Here is a 22,478-nt window from a genome sequence, read left to right as displayed (position 1 = left end):
AGTTCTTAGTGTAGGAACTTATTACTGCCACCTAATGGGAGACACTTGTATTTTCTTATTTATTATATTTCAAAAATAGAAAGAGTGCCTGTGCAATAGGAGGGCAAAAAAAAATTTAGGTTTTGGTTTAAAATAATTCATTTTAAGAATTTATCATTCAATATTTTATAAATTAAGACCCACATTGAGGATGTAATGAAACCAAAAACTTTTTTTCCATAAATAACAAACAAACAAACTACATTCAAAGGGACTCACGTTTTGCATACAGTTGCATGAGTTTCATAGGATCTCTTTTTTGATAGCTACGTTAAGAGTTCTTCAACTCTCAGTTTAAAAACCCATGTTTCAGGTAATTCACATGACAGTTACTCTTATAAAATAAGGTAAAAAATATATATGTATGTATATATATGTGTATGCATGTGTGTGTGTGTGTGTGTGTGTAATGTTTTTAAGCCACCTCAGATACTTTTATAGATCAGAGAGTAAAGGACAGAATTCAAAAGACAGACATGGACATCAGAAACAAATGACCAAAAGTTTTCCCAGCAAACAGAAGGCATGACTTTCAGGGCTTTAGGAAAAACTATACAGTAAGTACAATCTGCAGTTGGCAATTTTCCATCTCTTTTTTGGTATCCTTCTCGTTCCACTAAGTTTTCTCACTTAGCCTAACATTCACTTTTTTCCAAACCATATGCCCAATAGCTACATTCTGGCCTCAGGTGGTCAAGAGTAGCATATTTTCCTGTATGCCAAAATTGCTCTTTCTCTGAACAAATTAAAATCTGGTAATATTGCAGTATATTTCATTTGGGGGAAGAAAGCAGACTGATTTTTCATCCCAGAGTTTATTTCTGTCAAAGAATATTTATATTTTAACTCATATGACTATACATTTATTTCTATGAGGGGATATTAGGATTAAACAATATGGTCCATAAAAGTACCTCATAAGAAGTACTTATGAGGTGCCTGGCCCTATGCTAGGTGCCAAAGGCCAGCAAGACAGGTCTCCTGCTCTGGACAACACCACCACCACTTCCATGTTTTGTAAAGACAGTTCCAATCAAAGTGTAAAGTCTTAATCCATACTGCTGGCTGTCACTCTATTTTTCATCTTGTCACAAGATCAAGACTCAATATCTTAACTAGAGTGTTTTCTAAAATGACAAAACCTGATAAATCAGATCTTTTAATGTCTGATAAATCAGATAAATCAAATACATATAATAAATATGTATATATTTATTATCATAGCTAACCTTCAGTTATTGACAAAACATCAAAAAACCTGAAATAAACAACAACCAGATTCACTGTGTTTGCAATTTTATGTTTTCTTTGGTTAAGATATTCTGAAATATCTCCCTTTCAATTGCTTCTAATATAGTTTTTACCTTTCCTACTTTGAAAAAAAATATTTTTTATGTCTAATTCTATTGCAAATACCATGGTTAAAGAAAGTGATATTCCTAAGAATAAAGATTTGATGAATATTTGCCTTCATTAATTTGAATAGGAAGGCCTTCAAATGAGATATGAGCAAATATTAAGGCCTGCAACAACCTGGCAGGAGTGAAATTCATATAATGATTTTCCTAAATATTGTTTAATTTTTTAATTAATTGAATTTCTCACAATAGCTAACTTCCTTAATTATGCACTTTCCAAAAGGATTTCCTGTTCTATGTTCCATGTTATCAGTGTGAAAGTCATTTTGATCATAAAATTAATATATGTTTATATTTAATGAACCAAATTCCAGTCTACTTCCTTCAAAGTAAATATACACCAAAATTAACAAAGACTTTATATTTGAGTTTAGATATAATGCAAGCATTCCTCAAAAACATCCAGTAAATGTGTAACTTTTCATACTAATCCTGAAAGCTAAGTTCGTTCAGCAAGTTCTCAACTGTCCTGACTCCAGTACCGTAAAAGACTGCATATGTTCAAAACCTTAAATATGACATGTGGCTTCCTAAACTAGAGGCCTGGATAAGTTAAATAAATTTAGTTAATGGATTCCTAACTTAGAAAAGAGAGACTCCATCTCAATGTTTCATTAAATCTAACTATGGTGTAGGTCTTGAAATGACATGTGCTTTTTTAAAAGAAATAAAAGATGTTAGATGTTTACGCTCTGACAACATTCTACCCCCTTACTCAAAATAGTTTAGACTTGAAGGCTTGTCCTACATTCTGGTCTACATTTTCCTTACAGAAATAGTTGCGTGATGTTATCATCATGGAAGGGAAACAGTCTTTATAACAGACATGCTTTTTTATTCATCTGGACATTTTAGTTCAACCTAATATGTATAGGGACATCAGTTATAACAGTATATCCATTCCAGTTTAACAACTGTTTGCAATGAAATTAAATTTTTGGTAAGGAACAAAGATCATTGTGCATCATATAATTTCATTGATATAAGATTATAATAGTAATACAATGATCTCATAATAGTATGAAGGAGTATTTATTTTAATAATTTCTAGGTTTGTCTTTTGCTCTACATTACATAAGCATCACATTAGCATCTGAATATGAAAAGAGTGCTATCTTCCTTACTTATGGACCTATAGATCTTGTATTCCAGATTTAAATGTCTCTTCTTCCATTTATCAAGTCCTTCACCTCTAGACAAGTTTACTTATTGCCAGTACTTCTGATTTCAATTGGCACAGATTTAAAGAAGGATATACACATTTTCTAAAGGAGAATTAAGAATTACTTGTAGGTTTCTTTCAATTAGCATAAAATGTTCTTCTCTCAGATACCCATATACCTAAGTCCCTCACCACCCTGCATTCTTGCTCCAATGTGAACTCTTCTAAAGAGTTTACATCGATAATTATTTAAAATCAACCTACGTCTATACCACCACAGACCTCTTTTCTTCTTCATCTAGTTTAGTTTGTCCTTTTTTCTTGTAATACTAATCATCTTACACCAATCTACTATAATTTACATATTTACTGTTTTTTTGTTTTGTTTTGTTTTGTATTTATTTAGTTATTTGAATAGTCTTGCTCTCTTGCCCAGGCTGGAGTGCAGGGGTATGATCTTGGCTCACTGCAACCTCTGCCTCCCGGGTTTGAGGGATTCTCCTACCTCAGCATGACCACACCCAGCTAATTTTTGTATTTTTAGTAGAGGCAGGGTTTCACCATGTTGGCCAGGCTGGTCTCAAATTTCTGGCCTCAAGTGATCTGCCCACCTTGGCCTCCCAAAGTGCTGGGATTACAGGCGTGAGCCACCATACCCAACCTTGCTGTTATTTTTTATTTTCCATCCACCCACTAACATATAAGCTCCAGTGCAAGGATTTCTGCCTGATTTTCATTTCACTGATATATATGAAGCACCTAGATAAGTGCTGTATATTAGGTGCCCTAAAACTGTTTACTAAATGTTTAAATGAATAAATGAATAAATTAATGAATGTTTCTTTATGCTAGAGTCTAATTCACAGAAAACTGGATATTGGCTTCATGTGAGTTTATATATTATTCAAGAGATGCTGGAGTAAAAATACTGAAGGTGTTAGAATCACTGTATATTTCCAAAAAGAAAATATTCAAAAATTAATTTTCATTTTTTAATTCTTACTTCAACCTAATATGTATTCCTTCACTGACTTTGAAAGGCAAAAAGTTAGAAGATGCTTCCTGTAATATACTTAATGTTCAGATTTTACTAAATTCCAGGGAATGACCTTTCAAATTAGGGTAAATGAGAAGATCACTCAGTATTTTAACATAAAATGTTGAAGCCTTTCCCCAAATGGCCACACAATGGCTAAAACTGGCAGAATTCTTGTTGAAACTGGCTGATTTGCCAACTCTTGCCTCCCAACAAAAGCCTTATTCCGTTACTTATTGCCTTTCTGGACAATAGCACTAAAGAGCCTACACAAGGAGGGGAAAAAAATAAAAATAAAAAAACACACACGCACACACAAAAACTTAGCAATGAAATTGAAGGAAAGAAAAGTAATCTTTTCTGAAAACATCTATAGCATAATACAAATTCTGTTTAATTGCCAAAAAGTTTTACATCTGTTTGGTAAACAGTAAGTTACATGTTTGTTAGTCTGTAATTTATTAAGCTTTTCAGTGTTAATGTATAAATACAGATAACTCAAAAACAATGCCAACTGTCAATGACCTTACATCATTGTATGGTTACGAAAGTTTTCTAAACTTACAGTCAAAGGACTATTTTATAAATTGAAATACATATTTGTGATTAAATAAATCTAATTTGTTTGAAAGCCTCATTATGAATCTTTACACAAGTTATCTTCTGAATGGACACAACTCATATTATAAGAATACGCCTTTTATTTTCTCATTTAGATTCCCCATTTGTTTGAGATTCAGTGTTAACTTTATTGTTTTCTTTTAAAGCAGAATTCTAATTATTAATTTATCTAGAAATACCACTATTAAGGTTTTCTTTCTTCTGAGTTCAAATATGTATGTCATTCAGTAAAACAATAACTTTACTTTGAGAAAAATACTAATTACCAACATATATCCACAGTATTCAGAAAAAATATGTATACAAAATGTGTCAAAGTTGTAATTTTACTGTTCTTCTACATATTCTCTTATCACACTACTGACTGGATTTTAAACCATAAGCAACACACTGGTTTGGATTAAATAACTCTCTGTCTTAGATGAACTATCACACAAAACATTTTTTAAAATTGTCAAATTGCTTCTTCTTACAACCAACCTTTCCTGTTTCTTAACTCTTATCCCTAAACTTTCTGACTTTATTTGATATAGTCATTATCAAACAGCATATTTTTGATAAAGTTATTATTATAAAACATACAGATAAGCATGTCCTTTGAAAAGCTATATTTTGTTTTTAAAATTAGTCAGTTTGTTTCTGGTAAGTTTATATATGGCAAGATAATTCAGTATTCTACAACACATTTTCTTTATCCTAAGGAGCTTAAAATAGAAAAAAATAATAAAATAGGGCTGTCTTTAAAAAGACAAGACAGTGGAAATTTCTAATCTGAATAGGCTTGATGAAATAATGTAAAAGGCACTTAAGACAAACTCTACATAAATAAAAGCCTTGAAAGAAATTTGGATTTGTATACTTTGCCCTTAAAGTTTGAGTGCAAAGATGACTAATTTTTCACAGTGAGCAGTAATGTCACACTTTCTCAAGCTAGTACCAGTCCCTGCAATAACAAATGGTTATTCCCAATATTCTTGTTTAGAAAAAGGCTGTGCCAAAATACTTGTTCACTCTCACCTAGATTCAGTGGGGACACCAAATATCCTTGAGAGCCTTTTCTGACAAAATACTACTTGTAGATTGAATTAAGGTTATTTTGAAGTCTGAAAAATTGTTTGATCCTAAATTAGATGTAAAAACATTTCTATAAATTTTAAATAGTTTTGCTAATTATTACAATGTACTCTGTATTGCAGAGTGGATTTTAGGGTATGTGTAAAAATCAAACTTTTTTAGTAGTTTTTTTTGTTTGTTTGTTTGTTTGTTTAGCTCTCTGTATGTTGGATTGCCTTGACTGTGTTAAGTATGTCTATTCCAGAGATTGATGGTAACACCAGTGACATAACTGACTAGTCTACAGCATGAAATATAACCTTAAATCAATTTTATAATTCATGATGTTGTTTACAAACAAATGTTATTAAGATTTCTCTGATAAGTCCTGTTTTAATTAATTCCTATTGCTAACTAATTATTCACTTCAGATGTTTCTAAAGTAGATGTGCTTTCCAGGTTTATATGTATCTCAGTGTTTTTTGTTGTTGATTTTTGATTTTTGAGATGGAGTCTCGCTCTGTCGCCCAGGCGGGAGTGCAGTCTGCAAGCTCCGCCTCCCGGGTTCACGCCATTTTCCTGCTTCAGCCTCCTGAGTAGCTAGGACTACAGGCACCTGTCACCACGCCCAGCAAATTTTTTGTATTTTTAGTAGAGACTGGGTTTCACTGTATTAGCCAGGATGGTCTTGATCTCCTGACCTCGTGATCTGCCCGCCTTGGCATCCCAAAGTGCTTGGATTACAGGTGTGAGCCACGAAGCCCAGCCTATATGTATCTCAGTTTTAAATAATATGTATTTAAAATTGAATTTAATATTTTAAAATGTTGCACATCCTAAACTTTGCTCTTTTTGAGTAAATCCAGAGCAATGCATTTTGTTTCAGGTCTGGTGACAGTGGCTTTTACAAATGGCAGTGTGAAGTCTTGGGAGATTGACCCAAAAGCTGATGAAATTTGAAATGGAAGGAATAAGATTAAAGAGTGAAAAGCCAACCAGAACAGAGTGTAACGAAAAATTTCGCATCTAAAGAATAGAAATATATGACTGTAAAAACAATATTAACTTAGTAATTATTGCTCCCAAGTTAAAAGATCAGAGGGAGGTTTGAAATTTGAAAGCAAGAGAAACTTTAAAAGAAAAGGGGAGCAAACAGAATAAAGACAGGAAAAGAAAGAGAAGATAAAAGGAGAGGCTGTAAAGGAAGATAAATTAGTCCAATAAGACATTTGATTGGCTAGATTTGTAATTTGTTACATTATAAAAATCCAGTGCCGAATCACATAAATTAAGATGAGATGCTTTGTCTACATGGCCATGGACAATGGGCACTTCAATGGGTACCATTTTTAGTTGACATGCAAATATCTTCCAGATGCTTGGTCTAAAATTTTGGATGGTAAACCTTTAATGTGTCTCTTCAATTGGGGCATGGTGAGTGTTAAGCTTCAGGGTTATTCCTTCTGATAAGAGCTGAAAAGTATTTATTTAAAAAATTGTGAAAAGTAAATACCACCTCCTGGGTGGTAATAACTGACTTGCGTTTCAGGATTGAACCCAATTGGTCAAGATAATTACTCTGCTTTTAAGTGTAGGGGTCATAAAATCTGTCTCAGTCTCTCAGGACCTCAACAGGTTGGGCTACATTGGTCATATCACATTTAAAGCAGCAGTGCTGTTTGGTAAAGTGAAAATCTCTCTGCTTATTCTGAACCTACCAAATTAGTCTACCAAATTAGGGATGGCTCAACAGACAGATGGAGATGATGCTTAAGTGATGCATGTGTGCCCTGGGATAGTGTTCTCTTTTCTGTATTTTGGATGTTGTGTGAATAAGGCATAATAATCCAATAGAGTCAAACTTACAATAACAAAATAAGTCAGTAAATAGGACACATGTTTAAATCAAGTGATTTTCTTCACAAATAACTAAACAATAACTATAAATGTATACTGAGCTACCCATAAATAACAAAATGTATGTAATACTTCCTATTTTAATTCTGGGCTGAGAATGATTAGTTCTGTGACTTGGTGGCACATTTTTCTTGTCTGAATCATTCTAACTTACAAATCTTAGGAACTTGGTAATAATCCAAATTACAAATTTGTAGACCCTTTTCACCTTCATCAGATTCAGGGGTAAATACACACACACACACCCCCCTTGATTTAAGGGTTAGAAATTATTGCTGTTCCAAAATTCCTTTGTATATATAAGAATTAATTTGTAATCAAATGGAATTTGTACATTTAAATCACATAATAAACTTTCAAATGGGATCAGTACTGTCTAAGGCAGCTCCATCTCCCACTCAGATCCCTTGACCTTTCCCTAATAAATTGCATTTCATATATGTTGATCCATAGATTCATAACAAATACATCATTCTGTAGGAGGGAATTATGCTCTGCATACTTTTCTACAAAAACCTTTATGATTAAGAAATTTTCTTAATTTTCTTACGTAGAAATGTTAGATGTAGAATGTAGAATGTAGTTTCGTATGTAGAATGTTATGTATACCATACTGATATAGTTTGGATGTTTGTCCCTTCCAAATCTCATATGAAGGTTGAATGTTGAAATGTGATTCCCAGTGCTGGAGGTGGGGCCTGGTGGAAGGAGATTGAATCATGAATGACCTAACACCATCCCCTTGGTATTAAGTGAGTTCTCGCTATGTTAGTTCACACAAAGTCTGGTTGTTTAAAAGAGTATAGGACCTTTCTGCTCCCTCTCTTGCTCCCTCTGTCTCCACGAGATATGAGGATATGTCAGCTCCCCTTTTGTCATGAATGTAGACTTCCTGAGGCTCTGCCAGAAACAGACACTGGAGCCATGCTTATACAGCCTGCAGAACCATGAGCCAATTAAACCTATTTTCTTTAAAAATTACCCAGCCTCGGGTATTTCTTTATAGCAAAACAAGGACAGTCTAACTCATACACATATACTGTTTAAATAAATAAACTCCTGTATACTTAGACCCAAGATTGTCCATCATGTTCTTCCCTGATTGACTCACATGGACTTTACCCTAAGCTTGTACTAATCATTTCCTTGTTTTACTTTATGACTTTACCACATATGGTTTCTGGGCAAACTTTTACGTTATTTTTCTGTTTTTATTTTTACTTTAATGAAACTGGAATTATCTTGAATACATTCTTTGAAGACTTGCTTCTTCCTTTCGGCATTATGTTCTTGAGATAAATCATTGTTAATGGGTATAGCTGTGGCTCTTTCCTTTCACTATTACAGTGTTCCATTGTATGAATGTAACACAATGTATTTATCCTTTTTCCTGCTGAGGAACATCTGGATTTCTTCCACAGTTTTACTATTACAAACAATGAAGCTATGAACATTTTGTTAACATATCTCCTGGTACACATATGTCCATGTTTTTTTGAGGATATATTTTTCAGTGAGATTTCAGGATCCTAGCAATTTAAAATGCTTATGCCAATTTATACTCCCACCAAGAGTGTATGAGGTTTCCATTGCATCATATCTTTTCTAATGCTGTGTAGTACTGTCAAACTTTTTAATTGTTGCTAGTCGGTTGAGTGTAGCATAGTATCTCGTTGTGGTTTTAAACTGCATTTTCCTTATTATGAGTCACAATGAATTTGTAAGCTAAATGAATTAAAATTTTCCTCTGAAACATTTGTTTCTAATTGAATGGCAGTGACTTAATGTTGCAGGGTTATAATTAAGTCACTTTTTGCTTTTAACTATTTAAGAGAAGGATTAACTATCTGTCTTTGGTTAGATGGTCCAGGGAAAGGAAAAATATGTTTTATTGCTTTTAAAATTGGATATGTATGAATAACATTTCTCATCATGAACAAGAACACAGATAGAAAATGTCTTGAATCATAGCTCTAACTTTCTATTTCTCTTCATTCAAAAACTAATATCTATCAAAATCTCCTTTGAAAAATAAAGAGAGGAGGAAAATGAATAATTCTATTCACGGGTGATTATGTGTTCTTTTTTAAAAACTGGTTGCACATTTACAATAATTTATGAAGCTTGCATATCTCCTGAGAGTGATTGTGTCTCTTTCTACCTATTGTAAAAAATTATTTCTTACACGTTAAAACATCATAGAAAGCATTGAAGTGTGTGTTTTTCACATAATTCCTCATTTTTTAATTCACTTGATTGCCTTTATAGCCATCAGCTGAATTTAACCAGTATATTTCTTCAAGGTTCTGATTTTCTCTTCATAAATATACTTAGGTTTATATATTTTTTTCTTCAGCTAAGTTGTTATATTTCACCATGGCAACATCATATCAAGAAAGTCTAGGTATTATCCCTATTTGCTGTATTACTTTTCTGTGTTTTCCAGATTTAGTTGATTAGGATTTTATTGTCCAACCATTTCACCAGTTTTGCTACTTGAACAAAATTAGCTCTTTCTTTTGAGTTTTCTCTAGGTATTTTTATCTTTTACATTGGGGCTTAATAATGTTTTGTTTTTATCCTTTCTTCTTGAATTTTAACCTATTTTAGTACTTAGTTTGTACTAAACTGATAACTGATATTTTTCAGAAGAAAGAGGTAGTAAGTACATGTTCACACATACATTGTAATTTTATTAATATATGCAACATGTTTATTAACCAAAGTTAACTCATCAATAAATTTGCTGATAGCCAGAAGTGACCATTTACATGTCCCAAACTCCAAAAAGCTGGAAAGATTCTTTCATAGCATTTTCGACTGGGATGAAAAAAGAACCATGCAGAAAAAAAAAATAATGCTTCTGAGTATTTCTACTTCTAGTGGTATTTTCTAGCAAGTTGGGAAAATACTAAAAATAAACTTCAACCTTGAACCTGCTGAATTCCATATGTATGCCAATAAAGGTTGAGACTAATAAGAACTTTTATTTTTTCTGAAATAGCTTTTAGAAATTCAGATTCTAAATATAGTCAGTTGTCACTTAAGGATTGGGATATGTCCTGAGAAATATGTCATTAGGTGAGTTTGTCACTGTGTGAACATTACAGAGGGTACTTAAAGAAACCTAGGTAGGATAGCCTGCTACACACCTTCACCACACCTGCTGTGTGGTGAAGCTTATTGCTCCTAGACTGCAAATCTGTATTATTGTACTAAATATTGTAGGCAACTGTGACACGCTGGTAAGTCTTTGTGTACTTAAACACACCAAAATATAGAAAGTACAGTAAAAAATACCGTATGAAAATCTTATGGTACCACAGTCATATATGTGGACCGTCTTTGACTGAAACATCTTTATGCAATGTGTTAACTGTATATGCAGACTTTTTGATAATGTACAAATACACATCTAATTAATACGACCACATGATTCTAATTATAGTAGTCAATTTTTAGTGATATATAATATGTTATTAAAACACATGAAGGTGTAAACATTTACAAGGTAATTTTTCAAAATAATTGGAAGTGTTTTTTGGTTTACAAAAGATTCAATTGCAGAGATTACTTTTAATAATAAGCTTTCTGAATATTTTTGAGGGTTTACATAAACGTCTCTATTGACTTTAAATAAATTATTGGCAATAGATCTGATTATTGTTAGGTCTAGTAGAAAATTGATGCTCCATAAGCACAAGGTCATTAAAAGCCTTTCAAATGTCAATATGAGTTAATTGAGATAAATAATTCACAAAATGCAATTCTGACATTTTTCAAGTTCTTGAAATTCAAACAGTGTATAAACGCAAAGCAAGGTAAACTAGCTGTGTCTTGCTTTCAACATTAGTTTGAGCCTGAAAGGATGTATGTAACTTCAATATTTGTTTGACAGAGAATGAATTTAACTTGTTAGTAACATCCTATGTTTATAGAGAGTTAAAACTTATTACTGACAAGATCTGGCCTCTGGTTCCCTCTTTGACCAAGTTCTTGAATGCTCTTTGCCCTCATTCACTCCACTATGACTATATTGACTCTCTTTCTGTACTCTGAACTAGCCAAGTCATTCCTGCCTTAGAACCATTGGCTCAGTCATCCTTTCTTCTAAAAGCAACTGTTCTCCCGAACGTTAAGGGTAGTGTGCTCCCTTACTACAGGTCTACTGCTCAAATACCACCTCTTCACAGATGCTTTTTATGACTATTCTATCTGGTATACCACCATCATACATTTCTCCCTATTCTCCCTTAGCTTGCTTTACTGTCCTTCATGCCACTTATCAACACTGGACATTTTTATATTTATTTGTTTCTTTTTTTTTTCTCCTTATAATATAAGCTCTATGACAGCAGGGACTACCATATCCCCAGCCCGTAGACCAGAGCCATGCAAACATAGATTACACATCTTCCTAGGGCCAAGACCTTAAACAACAGGCACTATCTGCCTCCATGTTTGTGCCCACTGGAGTTCCCATTCTTAGGACATACGATGCCAAGAACAAAGTTACTGATTACTTTCAGGTTAGCATGGTGACAACCTCAATATACCTGGTATGTCTCCTCCCAACTTTCCATTGAAAAGTATCATTTGAAATATGTATGTTTATGGTTTTAACAAAGAAACACACTAGTATTTAACTTGAAGTTAAATTCTGAGAAATCCCACTATCCACTCATAATATTACCAAATTCACAGGAATGTTCTCTTGTCATCCAGGGTCCTACGATGATACACCAACCACTTGTGCTACCACCTGTCAAAACTTTGGATGGCCCTACTTTCAGGTATTGCATATATTACAAAAGAACATTCATGACCTAATGAAAGTACATGTAGGATTTCCAGTAAAGTTGAGGATAATAAGACCATGTTAACAATAGTAACAAATATTTCACAGAAAGGTATATGGTTAACTTTAGAATAAAAGAGAATCTTGAAAGGTAATCTAACAAAATACTGATAAAGATGGAATTATGGACATCTGTCACACTTACAAAATATTTCCTTGGGACCTTGACAGTGGACTTAGTCTCCATATTGCTGTTCTCTTGGCCAGATTACCGGGAGTGTCAAATTAATTTGAATGTGTCCTAGTAGATTTATTAATATTAGTTATTTTGTAAAATTAGCCACAGACATCATACATGTATATATACTATATAAAACATATTATAACCATAATTATATGGATATATACCAAAAATTATGTTTAACATGATAAAATAGGGCTAAATTGCTCATTTGAACTAAATTCCTTTTCTCTATAGAGTTCTTTATTTTCTATCCACATTGTTACTGTTATATTCCTATGAATGGATGTAAAACTTTCTTATATTTGGAACATAAGATGATATCTTATTTATAAGCAAAGGAAAAAACTTTAAATGACTCTAAATATTATTTTTAGAACTCCCTGGCCACTCTGAGGTCTTATTTTCAATCCTGGGCATTAACTACAGGCTTTGGAGGCATTGGTGCTTCCAGAAAGACTGCTGTTCCAGATGTGTTTGTCTTGTTATTTATGTTTGGCATTATAGTACCATGGCAAATGAAATATTAATTATGCAATTAATATTACACCTCATAGTTGCCTTTCCTACAAAATTAAATGTCCTGCATTAACTTGTTTTTAGACTGCAGAAATTTGACAATTCAATAGTGTATCATCATAATAAATGGTAATAACCTAAATTAAAACTAAAGGCTACTAAATTATTTTCTCTTAAATTTAAAACTGAGTGGCATCATTCCTCCTTCTGTACTTAAGCTGTGATTTTTAAATTCCCAGTTCATACTGCTGGGCCCAAAAATAGATCCTCTATAATTGTTCTTTCTCCCACAGCATGTCTTTGGGAACTCATCATTGTTGTGCCGTCCTTTCATGTGTCAGCTTCCTTTGCACATTACATTTCACATGACTCACTGTTCCTTAGAGCAAGGTTTGAATGCTCAAAATGCCTACTTATATCTGACAGCTGGATTTTTCTTCCTGATGGTTTTTATGTGAAGTAATACCAGATCAACTTTCAAAAGGCCCAAAGTTTGCTTAATAAAGAAACATAGGAAAGAGAGCACGATGGGAGAAAATTCACTTACCAGGGAAGAATTGGATTTGGCCTCCCACTATCTGTGTGTATCAGTCATGTCTTCATGTCCTTCAAGTGAACGCTGAGAGGAATACACTATATTTTTTCCAAGTGTGTTTTCCAACTTATAAATTATAACATATCTTTGAGAGTTTAAAGAAGATACATTGGAAGTAACGGAAAATGAAAGGTCCAAGTTTAAAGGTGCATTCTCTTCATTAGCCTGGTCTCACAGAACTTGTAGAGCATTGGAAAGATTTTCTGTGAGAAGTTAATGGCTGCCACTTGAGTTGCTTTTTGTTCTAATAGTGCAGTTTAAGGTGTAAATTCACTTCAATTCCAGCAAGACAGAGGTAGAAAAAAATTATCTTTATGGAAATTAAAAATTTAAATGAGAACTATGATTGCAGTTTGCCATCATATTAGTTTGAATTATATATGTTTCCATTTTAACATAATAAAAGAAGTACAGAACAGAGACTTAGGAGAGGGGGTTCCCAGTCTTAGCTCTTCTACCACTGCCGTGGAATATAAAGCAAATCACAAAACCCTCTTGAGCTCCTAATTTGTGTCTCTAAAATGAGAAGATTTTTCTATCAGATTTCTCAGGTCCATTTCGGCTCTAAGATTCTGAAATAGCTGCCTATAACTCTCTGACCTAAAGATAAGAGCTAAAAATAAAATATCATCTGAAGTTCTTTGTAACCAGCTATGTGATTTGTAATAGTTCAATTCCTCTAACTACAAGGGTTTTTTTTTTTTTTTTTTTTTTTGCATGGTTTTATTTATATAATCATACAGCTGACTGAAACTTGACAGATGGGTAAAAAGTGGGAAATAAACAAATATAAGGGGAAATGTCTCTGGCTAGTTTAAATTTTGGCAACAGAAGCATCTATTTCTAGTTATCGGTAAAGTTTAGTAATCTTGTGGAAAGTTCTTTCAGAGTCCAAAATAGTAAAGATATTAACTTATAAATTTCTAATCATTTAATAGGTCCATTTTTGCATTTAAATTTTAATCCAGCTAAAATTGAAGCAATATTTAACATATTATATAAACTAAAAAATATATTTGTAAATTATATGAAAATACTCCAGAAAAGTTATGCTTATAGTGTTTTGAAGTGTGCTTAATAAATCAATATTATGAATGATTATTTTACCATCTCTTTCAAATTTTAAAGCACACTGTCCTATTGCTCAGAGTTCAAATTAGGTATACTCCCATGTGTATGAGAGATACAATTAATGACTTGCAGGTCATAATTAAAGATTCAAAACATTCATTTTTATAACAGAATGTTTACAAAATACTGATTCTCATTTTGTTGTGTAATGAGCAGTGTTTCCAATTAAAGTAGTTAAAATTCAAACAAATGGTCAGCGTGACTTGTCATTTATGTTAACTTACATGTACCACAGCAAAATAAAGCTGGGACCTAAATATGGCACTGGCTTAAAAAAGTAAGTATTGGTAATCGTACTTGATCATGTGCCTTGAGGGTCTCATCTTAAGTGCCATGAAAGTCTACCAGTAACTCCTTCATCACTAAAAGATTTTCATATTATTATTCTTTCTGTAAAATGGTGGAATCCCTCATGAATATGCTTCCCTGCAATGTCCTTGTTAATTTGCCCTTAATCAGACTCTTCTTTAGTGAATAAAGTTGTTCTGCTTTACATTGATCCCTGAAACAGCCCTGGTGTTGATCTCTGTAAAAAATTTCACTCACACAGATAGTAGACTTCATTGAAGATTTACATGGTAGCAGATATGGGAGAGGTTCACATACCACCACCACACAAACAACTTCAAATCAATAGTATAAATAAATGACCATTTTTAGAATCACTTATTTCTCCCAATAGTCTATTCTGACCTCTCTCTATCTCTTTGACTTTATTCTGTCTTTACCCATTCTTTCCTTTTGTCACTCATTTTCCAGCTTCTGTTGCACGAGTAAAAGTAACACATTTTCTAATTTGGTTCATGGAGAAGAGACTTCCCCTGACATTTGAGCACCTGATAACATTTATGACCAAGAGTCTGCTCTACTCTAAGTGGATTTTTAATTTATCAGAAAGAACAGTTCCTCTCATAAGAGGATTTATGATGCCAATGTAATAGCAATTATTTAATATGTAAGTAGGTAAACATAAACTGCCATTGAAATTTAGTAGAAAGCATATTATATGCAGTGACGATAATACCTTCATGAAATTCTTTAGTTATCATTTTTTTCTTTTCAAATTTGTTTTACATTAAATTAGGATGAGTGTCTTATTTATCTTTTTTACTGCATTGCCCGCCATAATGGTTCTCAAATGCAACAACATTTTCATTTTTGGTAGAATTGAGTTTCCCCATTTACTATGTGTTATACTTTTCCCTAGACCAAGGATCTACGAAGTGAGTTATCCATACTCTTACCACATAGGCAGAAACAGCTTGTTTTACAGAGATCAATTTCCTGATCCTCAGACTCGATTTGATCTCCTTCCTAAAACTGATCTGCCAGTGAAAACTTCGAAGGTACAAGCTTCCAGCTAGTTATCCTTTTTCACTTCTCTCTTCACAATCTTCTTTATTCTCTTTTACCTACGTCTCCCTCCCCACACCAAAAAACACAAGTGTTGTATTACCCATTCTAAATCTTACTAGAGAGCATTTTTGCAAAGCATAACAATCTCCTAGGTCACAAACAAGGGGACGAGGATGGTGGGTACATTGATGTTTCCCAAGCCTCCTTTCAAAAGGACATGTCAGCTTCCCCCTTCTTCGTCTCATTAAATAATATAGGGCAAATAAAATTTTACTTGTGTTTAACATGGATTAAGAATTAAATTATATCTCAAAGTCTATAATAATGCATTTTGATCTTGAGTGTAAACTTTAAAGCCAGACTGCCTGATTCAATCCTTGAATTAATCAATTTTTAATCATGTGTTAAAGTTAATAAACTGACTGAGCTTCAGGTCCCTCATTGGTAAAGCTGGGTTAATCATAGTACCTACCTTACATGATTGTTGTAAGGTGACCGTAAAGTCTAGAAAATCAAATATTACTTTTTAAAAGTATTACAATCGAATATATATAAGTGAATCATTTATTATATATCATTTGTATTTCCAGATTTGGTGGACACTCTTTATAAATAGATAGCTACAAGTAGAGGTATAAATAGGTAATGTATAGATTAGTGCTTGAAACTTAGTAAGCTTTCCAGACGTGTTAGCTACTATTATTATCAACATGATAATTATTGCCATTATTTTTGATAAAAGTTATAGTGGTAATGCAATCTGGAAGAACTTTTTAAAAGCATTCATTTGCTGCCATTTGGACAGGATTTTTTTTTTAATAAAATTTTAATCTATATACAAATTTTGTTGCAAAAATTTTAGAGCAGGGTAAAGATTTTCATGAGAAAAGATTAGAAGAGATTTACTTCACACCAATGCACACATCTGCAAAAAAAAAAAAAAAAAAAAAAAAAAAAAAAAAAAAAAAAAGACAGACACTTGACACTTCACAAATTTTAAAGTGTTACCTGCTCATCTAATGATCTATTTCCATGTCACTTTATCTTCTTTCTTGCTTCTTGCTACCTTTATTCCCTTTTTTTCTATATAATGAGTTTTCCTGGCTCTCTTTCAGGGTATCACTAAAAATAATTTAAAATATAAAAATACATTTTAATAGAATAAAATTCTTTAAGATGAAGGGTGGATAGTGGACTGGGATATGATTTCAAGGAGAGAAAGAAATGATCTATCATTTCCAACCGCTGTGAAGAACTCATTCATTTATTTTAAATGAATGTGGTAGATATTGAATTGCTTTTATATTTATGTTTTACTGTGAATTTTTTAAAAATGATATAACAGTTATAGTTTAGAATGTCAACATTTAAAATGTGCCAATAGTTACATGCTTTGCAACTGATCTGTCAGTTGAAATGGGTGATGTTTTTTCAAAATTATTTTACACAAGGTGTCAACAGAAAAACTTGGAGCACACTGTTCTTTACTAGAGTGTTTCATTCATCATTGCATTTCCTCCACTATAAGGAATACACTTAAAATATGTTTATCAATAAATATGCATACAATTTTTTCTTATCATGAAAATATGGTGAGTTATAATGTCATGCTTTTCATTGTACAATGCATTTGTGACTAGAACAACTAACCTTATCTCATAAACTTCACTTACAGAAGGAAAAATTGGATCTAGAATAATGCAACCTGATATTATATGTATCAAATGGAAATGTACTACTAATAAGCAAATAAATATAAGACTTTCAAGCTATAGGTGGAAGATACCAAATGGGTTTCTCTTGTGTTTTGAAGGATAATAAATTATCAGGAAGTTAAGAAAGGTCCATTGAAACTGAGTAATTCTATGTATAATTCTATGTATAATAATTATATTTGTGACATGACTATTAGCAAATAGCTTGCTTTTTTGATAAAAAGTAACATTATACATTAACAAAAACATAAGTTGTTAACATTTATGTTGTCATAAAATGTGAGAAAAATCCATAATCTTTTTCCAAAATGAATCAACCTTTGAAACAAGCAATCAGTTAAACAGAGAGTATCTGAAGAGGTTTTACTGGAGTCCAAATACTGTTCTTTGAGACAGATTTAGGTCTACCATTAATAATCTGATCCCTCAGTCCAAATTTCAGGAAGAGTTCATTAGACCCCCAAACTAAGTCTAATAGTCAATGCAGTGTTGATTTCCCCTATGTAGAAAACCACTTTAAGAAAAATGACATTATAAAAACTTTATTGCGTTTAAATATTATTATTGTTATATTTGTTGTCCTTTTTGTCTCCCAGGCCTTCCTTAAGCTTCCCTGCAAAGTATGTTAGTTACATTTTATGGGATATATCAATTTTGACAAAATATTTCCTCTTCCCAAATTATGTAGACTCCAGTATGAATATGATGAAGTAAAATTGTTAATTAGGCCATACCAAATTCATTTATACCTGTCACGGTTTCAAATCTGCCAGTTCTCCTTAATTTTCAGCCAGCTCTTTGTAAACTGCACATCTTTATGCTTTTCCAAGATTATCCAATTTTTTTGTCGATATTAATCCATCAGTCACAATACTTATGAATGGCCAGATGCCTTTTGACTTGTCGCATTAAGGTACAGGGTCCTGCTAATATAATTAACAATATATTACTGCTATTTCTACTAGTTAATGAAAACAAATGAAATGCTAGTTGCATTTATTGATTTTTGTTAAAGTGAGCAAATTTCTATGTAAAGTATTTGAGAAATGCCTAGGAAGGGTGTGGCTTATAAGAAAAGCACAGTCATTTACTAAGATTTTACGGGAAGTTCCTCCTGTGGCTAAATGTACTTGCTCTCTCACATTGCTGTAGATATCTCACAAAGGAAAACCCAACACAAATATCTGCAGCTTTTAATATGCTGAATCTAAAACATTCCTGCCAATGAGAAGCAGACCTTGCATTTAAAGGAGGGTAAAGCTTGTTTCAATAAGCCTGGCGAATGGGTCTGCCAACCTTTAGTTAACTCGAGCAAGCCTTTTAAAGCATTCTTTTTTTTTTTTTTTTTTTTTTTTTTTTAGGCTGTTTTATATGACACCTATCTCCAGATAGAATTTGAAACTTCTTCCAAATGTTTTGTCTATATGGCATCAAATATGTATTAAGCCTTAAATAAGAGAAATTGGGTAACCAACACCTAACCAGCAATTCCCAATGTAAAGAACTACCTCATTGGGCATATCCATATTTTGAAATCAGATGTGGCTATTGTTAACCAGGCTTTAGGCATGAGAGCCCCTTATCTATAAAAAAAAATTATGGTCATGCTGAAGTTTTTTATTTTTTATATCTCACAGGGTGAACTTATTTATCACATTTACTGTATAATAATAAAGTCTAACTTCAAATCATTTGGGATTCTATTGCATGGAATAAGCTTAGTTATTTCTGAAAAAGTTCATTATTCTCTATTTACCCTAAATTTTTTCCCAAGCCTTCAGACATGTCAATAAATGATCCAGAAAACAATACCTTCACACATAGGACATAGGTTTCCCTGTCACTTCAAACACTGTCACACACACACAGTTGCAAAATACTTTAGAGTAAATTTTGCCGTCAAAGAGTAAGTTTTTTAAATCCTAGGAAACCTTAGAATTTATCTTTATAGCCAGATAATTAAAATATTCCTCAACAATATCCTATTAAGATCAATTTTGTGTTTTCTTTATGAGGAAAATATGATTTTGAATGCTTTTATAACATCTCAGATTCTACATATTTGATACCATATTTGGTGGGAAATTACAGTCATATGTACAGCTGGTGAAAAAAAAAGCATATATACAAGTAACTTTGAAGCATATGAGTTTCGCTTCAAAAGCATTTCAAGTAAAAATTTATGCAATGAAAATGAAGAGGAAGAAGTATGCTTGTTAACATAGATACATTAAATTAAAAACAATATAGACCATACATTCTGGTTTGCATTTTGAAGTGACTGTTGGGAAAGGTCTATTTCTTTGCAGTCAGAACAATTTTTCTATTATGTTCTATTATTATTGTTCAGACTTATATCTTTGAAGGTCAAATTTGTCTGAAATTTTTATTGTGAAATAAGGAAGAGCCATTTATTTCTCTTACAGTCCTATCTAAATATTGTAATGTGAATTGTAATTCATTTTCTCTATTGGAACTTTATTACTTTAATACCATATCTGAGCACAAGCTTTCAAAATCCCTATATTTAAACCTTCTAATAGACTATCTTCATAGCTTCTTAGGATTACAAAGATCCTTTTATCTTTTTAACACACCCCCCCTCATATTTTAGATTAAAAATTGAGAAGCAAGAAAATTAAAAGAAACAGAATAGTAATCTAGTGTTACAACCAGAATTATACCATTTCTCTTCAATAGATTTGTATTGACTATTCCATAAAATATCCACAAACTACCTAATCTTGTCTCTTAAAGTTATCAGCAACATGCTGATAAAGATATCAGATATAAAGATATCAGCATGTTGCTGATAACTTTAAGAGACAAGATTAGGTAGGGTCTTCTGGACATTAATGTGTTCTTCTGGACATGTTCTTATATGTCGAACTTCAAATTTAACAAAGCATTCTGTGATGTTTACTATAAGAGCCTCACTATTATTAGACAAATTTGAGAAATCTTCTGTTTCACAATGCCCCAAAGCAAATTGTCACGTACCAGTTAAGTCTGGGCTTCAGGAAACTGCCTCATTTTAGATTCATATCCAATCCATTGTCCATTGAATTAGTCAAGTCATTTTCTAACTTAAGAAACTGAGAAGATAGTAAATGGAAAAGAATTGAGAAAATATATATTCTATTGTACTAGATGAAGCTGGATTTGTTAGCAGGGCTATCAAGCTGGACTTGTTATCAGGGATATCAAACTGGCACATTAGTAAAGCAAACAAAAAAACATAAAGCACTCTGTTCATTAAATGCAACTTTTAAAACTCATTGATTTTTTAATCTGCCTGAACCCAGATATAAATATCTATTTTCTAGAAACACTAATTTTTTAATTGGAATTTTGGTAATAAAAACACTTGACCTGTGGATACAATTGTGTGTCAGTCCTTTATCTTATTTCCTGCTATCTACCTTTGATCTTTTGGTAATAGATTTTTTAATGCTGCATCAGTGAATTCCTGACAATGTCTACTTTCCTTTTATTCATACGGTGGAACCAGGATAAAATACTTGGTCTAAATATCCTTCCTTTCGTCCACTTCCTACTACACTCCTGCTGTCATCTGTATGCTTGAAATAATGTGCCAAGAAGCTTTGAATTTTGTTGAAGAAGGACAAAGAAAGTTGGATGGTTTTCTTTTGTTTGGGAGACCGAATTTGTGACAATGAGAATGTAAAGGCTCTAAGGGTGGCATGGTGTCTATGTTTACTGGACACTGAACTGGTTTGGAGCTTCTAGAGCGCTGAATATGAAAATGGTGTTTTCATGAGGGAATTAATAAAACTCTTGACAGGAATTGTGCTGCTATAGGCCCAGATGGCAGCACAGCATAGGGTAAACTTGAAGGCCATTTTTCACCAGTTGTGCACAGAATGTAGCAGGACTCTGGCACCCCAAGAGTTGATGACTTTGAGAGCATCAGGAGATAGTGTCAACATAAAATAGTACATGGTAGCCAGAGTAAAGGCACTCCAGTTGACTATAAAGGCAGAAGTCATGGACAAATTAAGTCAGAATGTTAGAGAAAGAATGATCTATGGTGGTCCTATGAAAGAGACTGGCTTGCAGACCATCCCTTTAGAGAGGTTAAGAAATGCCTTGAACTTTCCAGGATGCTGGAAGTCTCATGTTCTGAGGTGCAGATGTTCTGAGGTATAGGAATTTATGAGTTATTTTGATATCCCGAGGCTTCTGAGGCCTAACAAGGTTTCAATCACAAGAGTAATTATGGAAGAGATTATTTAGATATAATTCAGATAAACATTTACTTACCAACAGTAAGTTTCAAAGTGTTTGAAAATAGTGCATGAACTATAGGATTATGTAGCTGATTTCAGGTATCTTGTACTTTCCTATGAGTCACCTGGCAGTCAGAAGATATGTGATATTTTCTAATAAAGTTATTTTCAGATGGGAAAGATGAATATAGCTACTTCTACGTGGAAAGTCTTGCTACTGATCTATGTAACCCTAAGGATTAACCTATTCCTGGCACATACAGTTCCAGCTAAGAAAGGCAACATGTAAGTTCTTATAAATCAGCCATGATATAATAAGCCAGTATTCACAGATACCCGTTAGTGTGTTCAAAGGAAATTCTCAAATGGCGTTGAAATCTTTAACTCAATCTTTTCACAAAACTCACGCAAAGTATCCAATATTCAGATATGTTAAATCTATTGGAAAATAAAACTCTAGACGTGGATTATTTCTGTATTTGTGTGTAAATAAACCAAGACTAGATATTAAAAATTCACTTTCTTCCTCTGTTCTGAACCTAACCTTCCCCACACCTCTACTCTCAGAAGAGTACATCTCTTACATGCATATTTCAAAATTCTTTTTTTTTCACTCACAATGCATTT

At 32.7% G+C, this 22,478-nt stretch overlaps 1 protein-coding gene across 2 annotated transcripts in view; it reads left to right on the top strand.

Moving 5' to 3' along the window:
- Window positions 1-22,478, top strand: part of CALCRL (calcitonin receptor like receptor) — a 102,657-nt gene that overhangs the window by 5,779 nt on the left and 74,400 nt on the right. The window contains exon 2 of one of the 2 annotated variants that reach the window (XM_038001869.2): window positions 11,972-12,039. The exons of the other annotated variant lie outside the window; for it this stretch is intronic. The gene's annotated coding sequence lies outside the window, so the exon portion shown is untranslated. The remainder of the gene's footprint in view (window positions 1-11,971; window positions 12,040-22,478) is intronic. 2 annotated transcript variants of the gene reach the window in all.

The sequence above is a fragment of the Chlorocebus sabaeus genome, chromosome 10 (genome assembly GCF_047675955.1).
Source record: "Chlorocebus sabaeus isolate Y175 chromosome 10, mChlSab1.0.hap1, whole genome shotgun sequence".
NCBI classification, from domain to species: Eukaryota; Metazoa; Chordata; class Mammalia; order Primates; family Cercopithecidae; genus Chlorocebus; species Chlorocebus sabaeus.
This window is presented reverse-complemented; position numbering and strand designations above follow the sequence as displayed.